Source organism: Bos mutus, chromosome X (genome assembly GCF_027580195.1).
Source record: "Bos mutus isolate GX-2022 chromosome X, NWIPB_WYAK_1.1, whole genome shotgun sequence".
Classification (NCBI taxonomy): Eukaryota; Metazoa; Chordata; class Mammalia; order Artiodactyla; family Bovidae; genus Bos; species Bos mutus.
The window spans coordinates 93,798,071-93,811,473 of NC_091646.1; positions in this window are offsets into that span (position 1 = coordinate 93,798,071).

A 13,403-nucleotide genomic window follows, 5' to 3' on the forward strand; every position below is an offset into this window, starting at 1 on the left:
AATCTGTGCATGGAGACAGAGCTTTTATAAAGAGGTAATGAAATCAAAATGAGGGGTGGGCCCTAATCCAATATGACTGGTGTCCTTGTAAGAGGAGACTGGGACACAGATACATCAGAGGAAAGACATGAAAACAGTGAGAAGGCGGCCATGTACAAGGCAAGGAGAGGGACCTACCTCAGAAGACGCCAGCCCTGCCAACACCTTGATCTTGAACATCTAGCTCTCAGAACTGTGAGAAAATAAATTCAGTTTTTAAGTCATCTAGTCTGTGGTACTTGATTTTGGGAGCCGGAGCAACCGATAACAGTTCCCAAAATCAGGTGTGTACTGCAATCATCTGCTGCTGCTGCTAAGTCACGTCAGTCATGTCCGACTCTGTGTGACCCCATAGACGGCAGCCCACCAGGCTCCCCGGTCCCTGGGATTCTCCAGGCAAGAACACTGGAGTGGGTTGCCATTTTCTTCTCCAAAGCATGAAAGTGAAAAGTGAAAGTGAAGTCGTTCAGTTGTGTCTGACTCTTAGCGACCCCATGAACTACAGCCTACCAGGCTCCTCTACCCATGGGATTTTCCAGGCAAGAGTACTGGAGTGGGTTGCGATGGCCTTCTCCGGGAAGTCCAGGTATCAGGCCTTAAATCTGGACTTTTAAAAGCTCCCTGGGTGATTTTTAAAGTGCAAAACAGTTTGAGAACCACTGATGCTAAGTCGGAGCAGGCAATGGCACCCCATATCAGTAGGTCCTCTCTGCAAATACATCAGGACTTCTACTGGAAAAGTCAAGAATCCAAGATGGCAGTGAGATATATGCTCTTTTTTCCTTCATCAACTTCAGCTTTAATGTGTGCGCTAAGGATCATCTCAAACATTTTTTGTAGTACATGTTCCACACTAAGAAACAGAAGGTTCTCAAAGAAAATCCATCACCCTAAATCATCAGTATCTACAACTTCTCATGTTCTACTTGGCCCTCCAGCTAAGTTGCTCTCCAGACTCCTAGGATGCAAATTAGAGACTCTGAGTTTGTGTAACCCAGAATTTCGGGGCATAGGTGCCAAACCAGTAATTATGTTTTTTAATTGCTGAACTCTTTTCCATTTGTCCTTGCGAGGTTATGACGCTCCCAAACTCACAGCACAACTATCTACTTACTGAAGGTTTACTCTCTTTCTCCAGAAGCTGGAGGATCTGACCCACATTTATAACAATAAAAACCATACATGCCATATATATATTATATATAGAAATTTATTTTTCTACCTGCAGTCTCTAAAAGTTACCACTCTACAAAAATGATTTAGCACCCTTAAAATACCATACCCGAGAGAGAAAATAATCCTGTTCTGAATATGCTTTTGCTACACTGTTTAATATTTAATGTGATAGTTGGACCAATCATTAATACCATCACTGGCTAAAACAGAACCACTTTCTTTCGTGACAGTTCAACAGACTTGCCAGCTAGTTCCCAAAATCTCTCTCCAAAGCCCCTCTCCCTGGCCTCCTTCCCACAATACAAGCTAAAAAAACAGATATCTCCTGGCCTCCCCATGCCACAGTCCAGTCCCATGGATTGATAGGTGGCCCAACTCTGACCAATAAGATAAAAGGGAGATTCTGTTGAGGAACATTGGGGAAGTTATTTCTTATCTGATAGGAAAAAGTTGCAGGAGGAAGTTATTCTACCACTTTCTACCCCATTAACTGCATTTGAATGTGGGATAAGGACGTAATGTCTAGAGCTGTTACAGACATCTTGAAACCAGGAAAGTGAAAGTCGCTCAGTTGTGTCTGACTCTTTGCGACCCCATGGACTATACAGCCATGGAATTCTCCAGGCCAGAATATTGGAGGGGGTAGCTTTTACCTTCTCCAGGGGATCTTCCCAACCCAGGGATCGAACCCAGGTTTTCCGCATTGCAGGTGGATTTTTTACTAGCTGAACCACAAGGGAAGCCCAGGAAACCAGGAGGGTAAATCTAATCCCCTGACACTGTTGGGCCACTGAGCCTACTCCAGTAATCACCTGCTGTCAGCTTTCTCTAATTTGTTAAAGCTGCTTTTAGTTGACTTTTCTGTTGCAGGAAAAAAAAAAAGGTCATAACTAATATATAGATGTTTTCCATATATGTCAAACCCTTATTTAGAATAAGTATAGTCTGAGAATCCACACTAAGAATCATTGAATTAGAAGGTTTATCTTATAGGAGTGAAGAAAAAGCATGCCCAGGAGATGTTCAAGGGATGCCAAACCCAATTTAAACTGCCAAATTCATGTATTCATTCATTCATTCAGACCCCCACCTAATTTTATAGGCTCCAAGGATATACAGATGAATAAGACATTACCCTGCCTTTCAAGAAATTTTACTATTTTGAGCAAGACTGTTGTGCAAACCAAGAGTCACAACAGGCAGAGGAGAAGAGTCATGTTGTCCAACAGGTGGGAAATCTGACTCAGTTTGGGGGGTCTCCCTGGGAAGAGCTTTGAAAAAAAAAAAAGGATCACCACAGTTTCCATTTAACTCTAAAAAGTTACCCCTGAGAACTGACTAAACATCTCATGTTTTATTAATTTTCTGGGGGGGAGGAGGGTAAAGGTTCATCTCTATAATCACAGATTATAAACCAAATGATGATTCAGGAAAGCACAATTAATGATAGGCGACCCAATCAACTGCCAGAAAAGCTGCCCCCACCATCTTTCTCTATCCCACAAAGCAGGAGAAAGACACGAGTTTTTTTTTTTGGGGGGGGGACGTGTGGAGGGTGAGGAGACGTTGGACTTTCCGCCCATATCAGCAGGCTTGTTCGTCTAGAACAGAACTGTGCTGTGAATTTAGACCACCTGTTAACACTGCATCAAACCAAACAGTACTGATGTAAAGCAATCAGTCGACAAGACGAGCCACAAATGCACGGCATTCTAGGAGGTTCTTTCCTTTGCTACTTTTAAGCAAAAAAAGAGCAGCAACAATTAGTATCTATTTAATAGTCACGGAAACACTTGAGCTTAATGGTCGAGAAAGGGGCATGCACCCTCCCCGCGTCGATTTTTCTAAAAGCAGCTGGTGGGAGCACCTCCCCCCCCCTACACACAAACACACACACACTCGTAAAGGAAAAGTAAGAGGTAGCTTTGCAGTGTTAAATCCTTCTGAGAGACAGTGTTCATTGATTTTCTTGAAGAGAAATAATAGGTTTGGAAGCATCTCTGAAAATAGAGAAAATAAGACCCGCGGTAGCCTCCTAAAATTTTCCTGAAATACGATACATTCAAAATAAAATATTCAAGAGAGTCCTTCAGTGAATTGTTTCAACATGATCGTGGCATTCACATTAATTGTGCCTCCGGAACATTTTGATTCAGTCAGCGGTGCCGAGATTGATATGCAGCAACTGCAGTTACCTTACAGCTCCGGCAGGTCCTGGGCTGGCTCCAAGATCCCAACTCGGGCTACGGTAGAGCATCTGCCACCTCGCAGAGAAATGAAGAAACCGCCCTGGCAAGGGATTCCAGCTCAGCCTTCCAGCTTTCTCGTCACCCTTGTCCCCCAACCCCCCTCCAAACGCGACCTCTGAGAATAATCCAGGAAGAAAGTGGGGGAGGAGGGACACACGAAACAAATCGAACATTCCTAGCCCCATAAACGCCGCATCCGGACATTTGAAGATACCCGGGAAATTAAATAGGGCCCCAGAGTTTGGCTTGTTTGGGGTCTTAGCGTGCATTTGATCTTCTCTGTTGCGTTTTTTTTAAATCTAACTTTCTGTCTCCAACGGAGAGAACCAGAGGTGAAAGCAAAGGCAGACCGAGGCACAGACTGGGAGACCGCCCCCCTCCTCCCCGCGAGCCACCCAAGCATCCAAAGACCAGAAACTTACCTGGCTGTCACCTAGACGGAAGAACGCTGGTCCCCCCTCAGGAGGGGCAGGTATTCAAGGTTGAGTCGCCGAAGCTGGAGATGAAATTAGACCCCAGGCGGGAGGCGAAGTCCCTCTCCGAGCCCAGGGGAGCAGAGTGACTCACGCGCTCGGTGCCCGCCCCTCGCGCCGCCCGCCCCCGGCAGGTACCGGGTCGAAGCGCTGGGGGGCGTCTCCGGCCGCCCTTAAGCTCAGCGCCGTCTACCGGACCCCCCTAGGCGGCGGCGCCAGAGCCCATTCAGCGGGGGCTGCGCCTGCCACAGCTCGCCCCTGGAGACGACCCTGCCGGACATGAGCTGCCGTCGTGGGTCTCCCCTCTCCGCCGCTACCCGGGGACCCGCTACCCCTGGCCTACCCATCTGAGCTCAACACACTTTCCACGTGCCATCTGGACACACAACGCCAAGGCCCGTACCCCCTCCCCTCCGGGGAAGGCAGGACCAACCCTGCAAGACCCCCTTGCCCTGCCACCCTCGGCCTCCCCCTTGTGGCCGGGGCACCAGAACCTACCCCTCCCAGAAGTGAGCACAGCTGGCTCCAAGATCCCAGGTGTGTCCTTTCCTGTAGGTCTCCCCCTCCTTGTTAAGGCTCGTTATTAAGTCCTTTGCACAGTGAGGCCAAAAGTCTGAGTTTGGATCAGAGAATCGTTCCTTGCAGGGCCATGCCAAGAGACGGGGTGGCTCCTGCCCTAAAAGCCCCAAAGTCCCCCCAAGGGTTTTCACAAATCACTTATAAAAATCGCGTGAGGGAAGGAGGTCGCAGGGTCTGTTATTAAATCCTGTGCAAGTCTCTGATTGGTAGCTGGTGAGGTAGCTGGGTGGTGTCAAAAAGGATACCTTCATCAGTCCTTAGGCTCCAAGAGGCCTGGGGCTTTGTGCTCATCAAGTAGTTAACATCTTCCATTTGGTGGGGGGTTTTCACATTTACGAAACAACTCAGGAAATTTACATCAAATACTATTATCTAGGTGCCTCCTTCAGAGAGGAGCTAAAGCAGAGGATACTGGAGAAGGCCCCTTAGGGTCCTGATCAATTACTGCAGAGCAGCTCCTTCAACAACTCTTTCCACCTGCCAGCTGGATTAGGCAATGCCCAGACCTTCCCACAGGCTTCCCTGGTGGCTCAGATGGTAAAGATCTGCCTGCAGTGCAGGAGACCAGGGTTCCATCCCTGGGTCAGGAAGATTCCCCTGGAGAAGGGCATGGCTATGCACTCCAGTATTCTTGCCTGGAGAATTCCATGGACAGAGGAGCCTGGCGGGCTACAGTCCATAGGGTTGCAAGATAGTCAGACAAGACCTAGCAAGTAAACAACAAAAATCTTGCCCTACTGGGTGGAGAAGGGTGATGAGACCACAGTCCTGTCTCCACCATATCAAAACTGGGATGAACAGCATGTAGAATAAAAATCCTGTTACTCTTGACAAGCTTGAGAGAATCCAGAGTTCAGAGAGAAAGAGACAAAGAATGGGGGGAGAGTGGCACATTTTCCCAGCTTGAGGACAGCATTTCAGCTGTGGAAGGTTGCTGCCCATTCAGAAAAGTGTGTAATCTCCCCTAACACACACCCTTCTCATCATCCTTTTTTTTTTTTTTTTAACTGTCCTGACAAACCTAGATCTCCCCTACAGTGGGCAGAGACTATGACATTCATTTCAGTGTTCCAATATCCAGCCTGACACCAGGATTTTCCTTCACACTCCTGCCTTCCACCAACACCTCTCTACTTTTCCTCCTTTCCTATCTATTTCCTTTTACTTTTCTTCCTTATCTATACCTACTTCCCTTAATAATATCAAGCCTCAGCCTCTCTCTCTCTCTACTCTCCAAGTTTATAAGGCACTGTTTCTTTTCTAACTTTATTTTTTCTCTTCTTCCAAAGTGTCCAATATTCTGCATTCTTCCTTACTGTATTCTTTTCAAGGTTCATCCCAATGAACTGTATTGTTTTAAGCTTGTTTTAAGTCACTCAGTTCAGTCATGTCCGACTCTTTGTGACCCCGTGGTCTGCAGCGTGCCAGGCTTCCCTGTCACATTACCAACTCCCAGAGCTTGCTCAAACTCATGCCCATAGAGTGGATGATGCCATCCAACCATCTCTTCCTCTGTCATCCTCTTCTCCTGCCTTCAATCTTTCCCAGCATCAGGATCTTTTCTAAGGTGTCAGGTCTTTGCATCAGGTGGCCAAAGTATCAGAGGTTCAGCTTCAGCATCATGGATCAAAATTCTTTCCTGTCATAAATCCTATTTTCCCCTAGAGTGTGTATGTGTCTGTGTGTGTGTAAGGCAATGTCTCTTTTCATGCAAGATGATCAACTATAAGTATTACTAGAATCATATCATCATCCATTCATTCAACTCACATTTAATATACACCTACCATGTACTTGGCATTATGTTAGGTCCTGGGCTTATAAAGATGAATAAGGCAAAGTCACTAAGATCAAGAATGCCATACACCATACACCGCAGAGTGGAGGAAGGGGAAGAGCAGACGATAAACAAACTCAGGCAGGAAAGCTGTAAAAGGGATGTGTACAACGTACTGTGGGATTGAGAAGGGAGTCTGCAGCCCTCGGTGGAGGAGGTGCAGTAGTCATGAATTATTTCATCAGAAGATAACAACTGAACTGAGACTTGAAGAAAGAGTATGTATTTTCCAAGAAAATAATAATGGGAGAAATACACAGGAGTTGAATAATTTACTGTGGATTCTTAATTTGTGTCTTTTTCTTGGGATGGCATCATCATTTAGTCAGATAATGTCCAAGAGAGCTCCAGAGTTGAAGGAGTCCTAACTTTCTAAGAGTTGCAGCAAAGATCCAGCGATTGGCTCTGCTTGGGTCATGGGTCTATTCCTGAGCCAATCACCATGGGCCAGGTAGGTGATGTATTCTGATTGGCTATCCTGAGTCATGTGCCCATTCCTGTCCGTCTGCTTTGGAGGGGAATGTAATGGACAGATTAATAACCTTACCTGATGAAGAAGGTACAGTTCCTAAAGAAAAAGATGCTAGGAAAGATGTGGACAAAAGTAACATGTCCACTACATGTATACAATCATTTCCCTGAAAAATCTCTCACTTTGCAAAAAGCAAACTACAAGTAATAAGACTTCTGGAAAAAAATAGAGTTGGGGCAGATCACTCAAAATGTATGCAATCTTATTAGCAGAACATTAATAAAATAAAAAATGAATGTCTCAGACACAACAGTTTGATATGGCAAGAGGCTATCCATAGAATATTAAATGTGCAATAAACCAACACAGCTGAAATTCTGACTTGATAGAGCTGAGACAGCACACAAGGACGTGGAACTCAGACCTGAGCTTGTCATTAAGGTAAGCACAAGAGGAAGTGCAATCTACCTGGTGCAAGAACCATAAGTAAGGCTTCCTTGGGGAGGAAGCCCCTTGGTACAGACTCTCACTTTTCATTTTATTAAAATAAAGCTAAGAAGGCTTCTGACTGTGCAGCAGCCAAGTTGAATCCTTTTTCCTTTCATGCTGAAGGTTATAATTATACTCCAATACAATTTCCACATTATATTGATTTTGTTCCCCTATTTGCAACTGCATATAAACAATTCTTATAGAAAATGTGTTTAACCAGAAGAGATGGTATATATTTATTTTCTATCAAATAGTAGTTATCAAGCACCGTGATCTAATCTGGTCCTGTGATTTTAAACTCCAATTATTTGCTAATGACTCTCAGATTTCTATCTCCCGCCCAGAATTTCCTCTGAATTCCAGACATTAATCCAACAACCTGCTTAATATCCTCACTTTGATGGCTAATTGGGCGTCCTAGGTGGTGCAGTGGTAAAGAACCTGCGTGCCAACATAGGAGATAGGAGAGATTCAGGTTCAATCCCTGGGTCTGGAAGATCCCCTGGAATAGGAAATGGCAACCCACTCCAGTATTCTTGCCTGGAAAATCCCATGGACAGAGGAGCCTGGTGGGTCCATGGGGTCGCACAAAGTTGGATACGATTAAGTGCACACGCATGGCATGACATTGATGGCTAAATAGGAATCTGCAACTTGCCTTGTATACAAAATCCAACCCTTGATATATTCATCAGATTTCTCCTTCTCAGGTCTTCCTCATCTTTTTGAATGGAAACTCCATCCATATTGACACTCAAGCTAAATATCCTTAGATCATTCTGACTTTTTCTCATACCTCACATACAATTCACCAGCAAACCCTGCCTATTCTACCTTCAAGACACATCTAGAATCCAACCACTTCTTACTACCTGCACTGCTACCATCTAGTCTGGCCACCATTATTTCTGCTGTATTATTACAAACAGTCCAGCTAGTCTCCTTGCTTCTGCCCTTTGACCCCTCTAATCTATTCTCCCACAGTGGCTGGAATTATCCTTTAAAAATACAATTCTATGTTGACTTGAATATATATACAAAAGTATATACAAGATATACTTGATGGTATATACAAGAGTATTGATAGTGTATATATTATCAGTATGACATCACTGTAGATGTTGGCCTTGGTCACCTGGCCAAGGAAGTATTTGGCAGGTTTCTCCACTTTAACATTAATTTGGGGAGACTTCCCTGGCAGTCCAGTGGTTAAGACTCTGCACTTCCACTGCAGGGGGCATAGGTTCAGTCCCTGTCTTGGGAACTAAGATCCCATATACCACACAGCCAAAAACAAAACACAAAATAAAGTTACTGTTCTTTCCCTTTTTATACTGTACATTTTGGAAGAAAATCACAACCCACCCTTTTAAAGGGGTGGGAAGTTATTTTCCATCTCCTTAAATGTAAGGTGTCTGCATAAATTATTTGCAGTTTTTTCTGAACATGAAATTTGTCTAGTCTCTACAATTTATTATTAATTTAATCCTTGATTTATTTTAAAAATTATAATTCTAAACATGTCATTCATCTATTCAAAATCCCCCATTGCCTGTCTCCCTCAGAGTAAAAACCAGATTCTTACAATGGCCACTAGGTCCCTACATATTCTAGAGTTTGCCACCATTCTAAGCCTGTCGTCTTCCACTATCTCCCTACTTTCCTCCATTCTGTTCGTACTGGCCTTCCTGCTCTTCCTTCCACATATAAAGCTGGTACACTAACTGTTCCCTCTGCCCAGAACTCTCTTCCCCCAGATATCACCAAGGCTTGTCTCTTAACAACTTAAGGTTTCTCTTCAAAAGTCATCTATCCCTAGGACTTCCCTGGTGGTCTGGCGAGTAAGACTCTGCACTCCCAATGGAAAGAGCACGGGATTGATCCCTGGTCAGGGAACTAAGATCCCACATGCCATATGCAGGCAGCCTAAAAAAAATGTCATCTATCCCCGAGGTCTTCCTTGACTACCAAATTTAAAATACTAACTCTCTCTCCTAACCCCAGCACCCCATCCCCCATTCCTGCTTTATTTCCCCCTATAGCTTTTATCCCATCTGACATACTAAATATGGTATTCACTTATTTCTTTATTTTCTGTCTCCCACTTGTACAATATAAACTCCATGAAAACATGCATTTCTGCTTTACATAATGGATTATCCCTAGTGCCTAGAACAGAATCTGGCAAGTAGTAGGCAGTCAAGAAATATTGGAGTGCATATTTGCCTGCTATATGCCAGGAATTGTTCCAGGCATTAGGAATACGACAGTAAATAAAAAAGTTAAAACAGATTAAGCCTCCCTATCATATGTGTGTGACTCCCTAAATACTACCTTCTAAAAAGAAAGACCTGTTTTAGCATCATTCAGCCTATTCAACATGAACAAGCAAAGTTGTTATGCTTGAGAACAAATAATGAATATTATGCAATAAGGCTCCCCCTACAAGCTTGTTAATACTTGTAAATTAGAAAAAGTCTGTTTGCTATGTTGCTTGATTTTTTTCTTTAAATCTGAAAAGTCCAATTAACCATTAAGTCTGCTTCCACTGAACCCTTTTTCACTGGTAGATGGTTCTGTAACATCTTGGCATTAAACCATCACAAGCTGACTATAAATCTGTAAATCTGTTTTGTATTGGGAAGAACCCATTGTTTTAAGTACCTGACGTAAAATAAAGGGTGTAGAAAAATTAAATAAATAAAAGGTCTGAAGAGGAAAATTACAAGGAGTCCATGCGATACTGAAATTAACATGATCAGAGTAACACACTAGTGTTACAGGGGCAGCACATAATTAAATGACAAATGAGACAGAGAGAATGGGTTGTAAGCTCAGAGGAGGAGTAATAATTTGTAGGTGGAGAAGCTGGACCTAAGGGTTGGGTATTTTTGCATTTCTAGTGCATTGACTACAGCACTCCTGGAGTTGGGAAGTGTCATGTTATGATAGCTTGTAGGATTTGCTCTTTCTGTACCTCCTTTTATCTTCTGGTTCATCTCTAGGCTTTTGACATCAAGGGTGGCCAGGAAAGCAGGGACAGTTGGGCTGCTTCAGATAGCTCTTCCCTCTAAGTATCAGGAAGTGTTTTCTTATGAAACCAAATACTAAAGCACCATCAAGTGGGGAGGTATTGATTTTGCCCACTTGAGTTTCATTATTCCTCTTGAGGGTCTTTCAGTCTTCCACTTATTCCCACTACCACTGTGGCCCCCAGAGGCTCACTGCTCTCATTAAAACTTTGGCATGTGCTGTACACCTGAAACCAACAACCTGTTGTAAACCAACTATAATTTAATTGAAAATTACATGAGATTTTAAAACATAAAAAATAAATACATGACTTTTAAAATAAAAAAAACATTGACATGGGATAGAACAGTTGTGACAATGTAAAATTTTAAGTGAGATTCCTATAACACACAAAGAAGAAAAAAAAAGTATTGTAGAATGAACCAATGATCTCCATTAATAAAGAAAAAAGCATTAATCTAATATTTATTTATGAAGATTTTCACACGTATCTTGATATTCCTTTTAGTAGCCCTAAATGATAAGGTAGCTATTATTATGCCCATTTTACTGATGAGAAAACTGAGGCTCAGAACATTTAAATGCTTTGTTCATGGGCACATAGCCAACTCTAGTTTGAGCTAGAGTTCAAACTAAGGTCTGTTCTTCCATGAGTTTGGTGCTTGTATCAATTAGCCCTAGCCATAAACTGATGCTTTAAAAATCAGTGGCTTAAAACCAGAATTGTTTACTCTCAAGTATCTATGAGTTGAATCAGAGTCAGCTAATTTAGGCTGAGCTTGGTTGGAGGTGACTCTGCTACATGGAGTCTGTTACCACGTGGGACTAGAAGGCTGGTGCCTGCATATTCTTCTTATGGTAATAGTAAAAGGGCAGACACAAGAGGAAACTTGCAAAGTCTCTTGCTAGGTTCAAACCTGGTGCAGCATCATTGCCACCTCATTCGGTTGGCCAAATAAAATCCTTTGCTGAACTCAAGGTCAAGGGACAGAGAAGTACACCCAACCCAAGAAGGTACTGCAAAATAACATGGCAATGCGCATCTATATAGGAAGGGATAAGAAACTGGAGCCATCAACGTATTCAACCCAGTGCTCTTCCCCAGGGTACCAGGCAACTTCTCCACATAGGTTTGTCATCTACATTCTAGCTACCTATAGCTGAGACAATGGATGTCTATTCTGTTTTCAAATTAGAATCAAAGGACATGTCCCTGCTTTGCCACCCATCATGACTCTCCCACTGCATTTCTCTCTGACAGTCTTTTCTGTGTTATTGATTCAAACTCTCATCTTACCCTTCCTGTGAGACCTACCTCCAAAACACAGGGGAATGGCCTCATCTAAGTTCACCCAGTGCACGTGTACAACACAGAAACCCTACAACTCAGAAGAACCGTAAAATTCATACTGGGATTCCCTGGTGGTCCAGTGGTTAAGACTTTGCCTTCCAATGCAGTGGGCGTGGGTTTCATCCCTGGTCAGGGAACTAAGATCCCACATGCCATGTAGTGCCAGCAAAGGGAAAAAAATTAATAAATAAAATTCATACAATAAGATTCATATGCATCCATCAGGAATGGATAATTCTATGTATTTAAACTCTCCTAGCTGGACCCTTATTCTCTGGTGCCTAATTCTCTTTACTCATTCATCCAATTCATTTGGCTATATTTTATTGAGTACATACTAGGAGTCAGACATTGTGTGAGGTAATGCAGAGGTGAGCAGAGGAGTCTCAGGCCTTGCCTTCATAGAGCTTTGTTTGTTTGCTTTTTCTTGGTAAATTAATGTGTACTGATGTATGTAAATGAATTCATGTCATGTTATACTTAACTCACATTGGCATAACTTATTTGCATCTTAACAAGAATGCTGACCCAAAATGTGATCTGTTTTTGTCCTGTCTGGCCCTGATGGGATAAGGAACATTTTCTGAGCAGGAATGGTTTCCTGCTGTCTGTCCATCGCACCCCCTAACTTGTCACTGACAGTAAGTTCCTAGGACAAAACCTCTCTGCCCATAGTGGAGGGGATGCTGGTGAAACCTTATCTGGATGGTGAAGGCCAGATGATCATCCCAGATGGTGATTTTGCACATACCTAGTACACTTCAATGAAAAAAATACACAAGTATCTTTAAGTACCTACTTGGTGTTGGGTCCTGAAAGAATGTGGGTGAGATTGTCTGGATTTGAATGCATCCTCCATTTATTAGCCATGTCACCTCTCTGGCCTCTGTTTCCTCATCTGTAAAAATGGAGATAATCAGAGTAGTTATTCATAGAATTATCATGACACTTAAATAAAATAATCTACATAAGCAGTTAGCTCTGTGCTTGCCACATTATGGCACTGAATGAATACTTAGCTGTGATTATCTTGTCCTATATGCACAGCTGGATAGACAAAAGATTTGAAATAAGTTGAAGAAATTCTTCTTCTAAGAATCTAATAATCCCATTTCAGAAGAGAAGGCATACATTAAACAACAAGAGAGAAATCACAAGATGATTACATTAGTTAAGTTTCTTTTATTTGCAAGCAACAGAAATTAACTTTGTCTTATTTAAGAAAAAAGATTGAGAGTGAGAGTAAATTCATTGTAATGATTCAGGGGTGTTCCATGGCCTCAAAAATGAGTTTAGGTCTGAAACCTTGACAGGGACAACAAACCAGCCAGCTCTAGAAATTCAACAACTAGAGCTGGGTGTGGACCCTGGGTCTCTTGAGCTCAGCCAGTAAGGGGACTTCAGCTCTTAACACCTCTTAATCTCTGGTTTCCTGGTTTCCAAATTTCAAATTCCCAGGAGGAAGAAGCTGGTTGGCCAGCTTGTGTCAGTGTTCTACCTGTGGATTGATTCATTAGGGTGGTCTCCTATAAGTCAGGGCAAGGTACAGGGGTATCCCATCGTATACATTGGAAGGCTTTTTTCCCAGATGTTAACAAGGAACTCAGGGAATAAATCGATGGCTTCCTGTTACCCCTTTGCCCTCATCTCCTACAGTACTCCAGGCACTCTGACCTTGCTTTTCCTCAAAATAGACAGACAC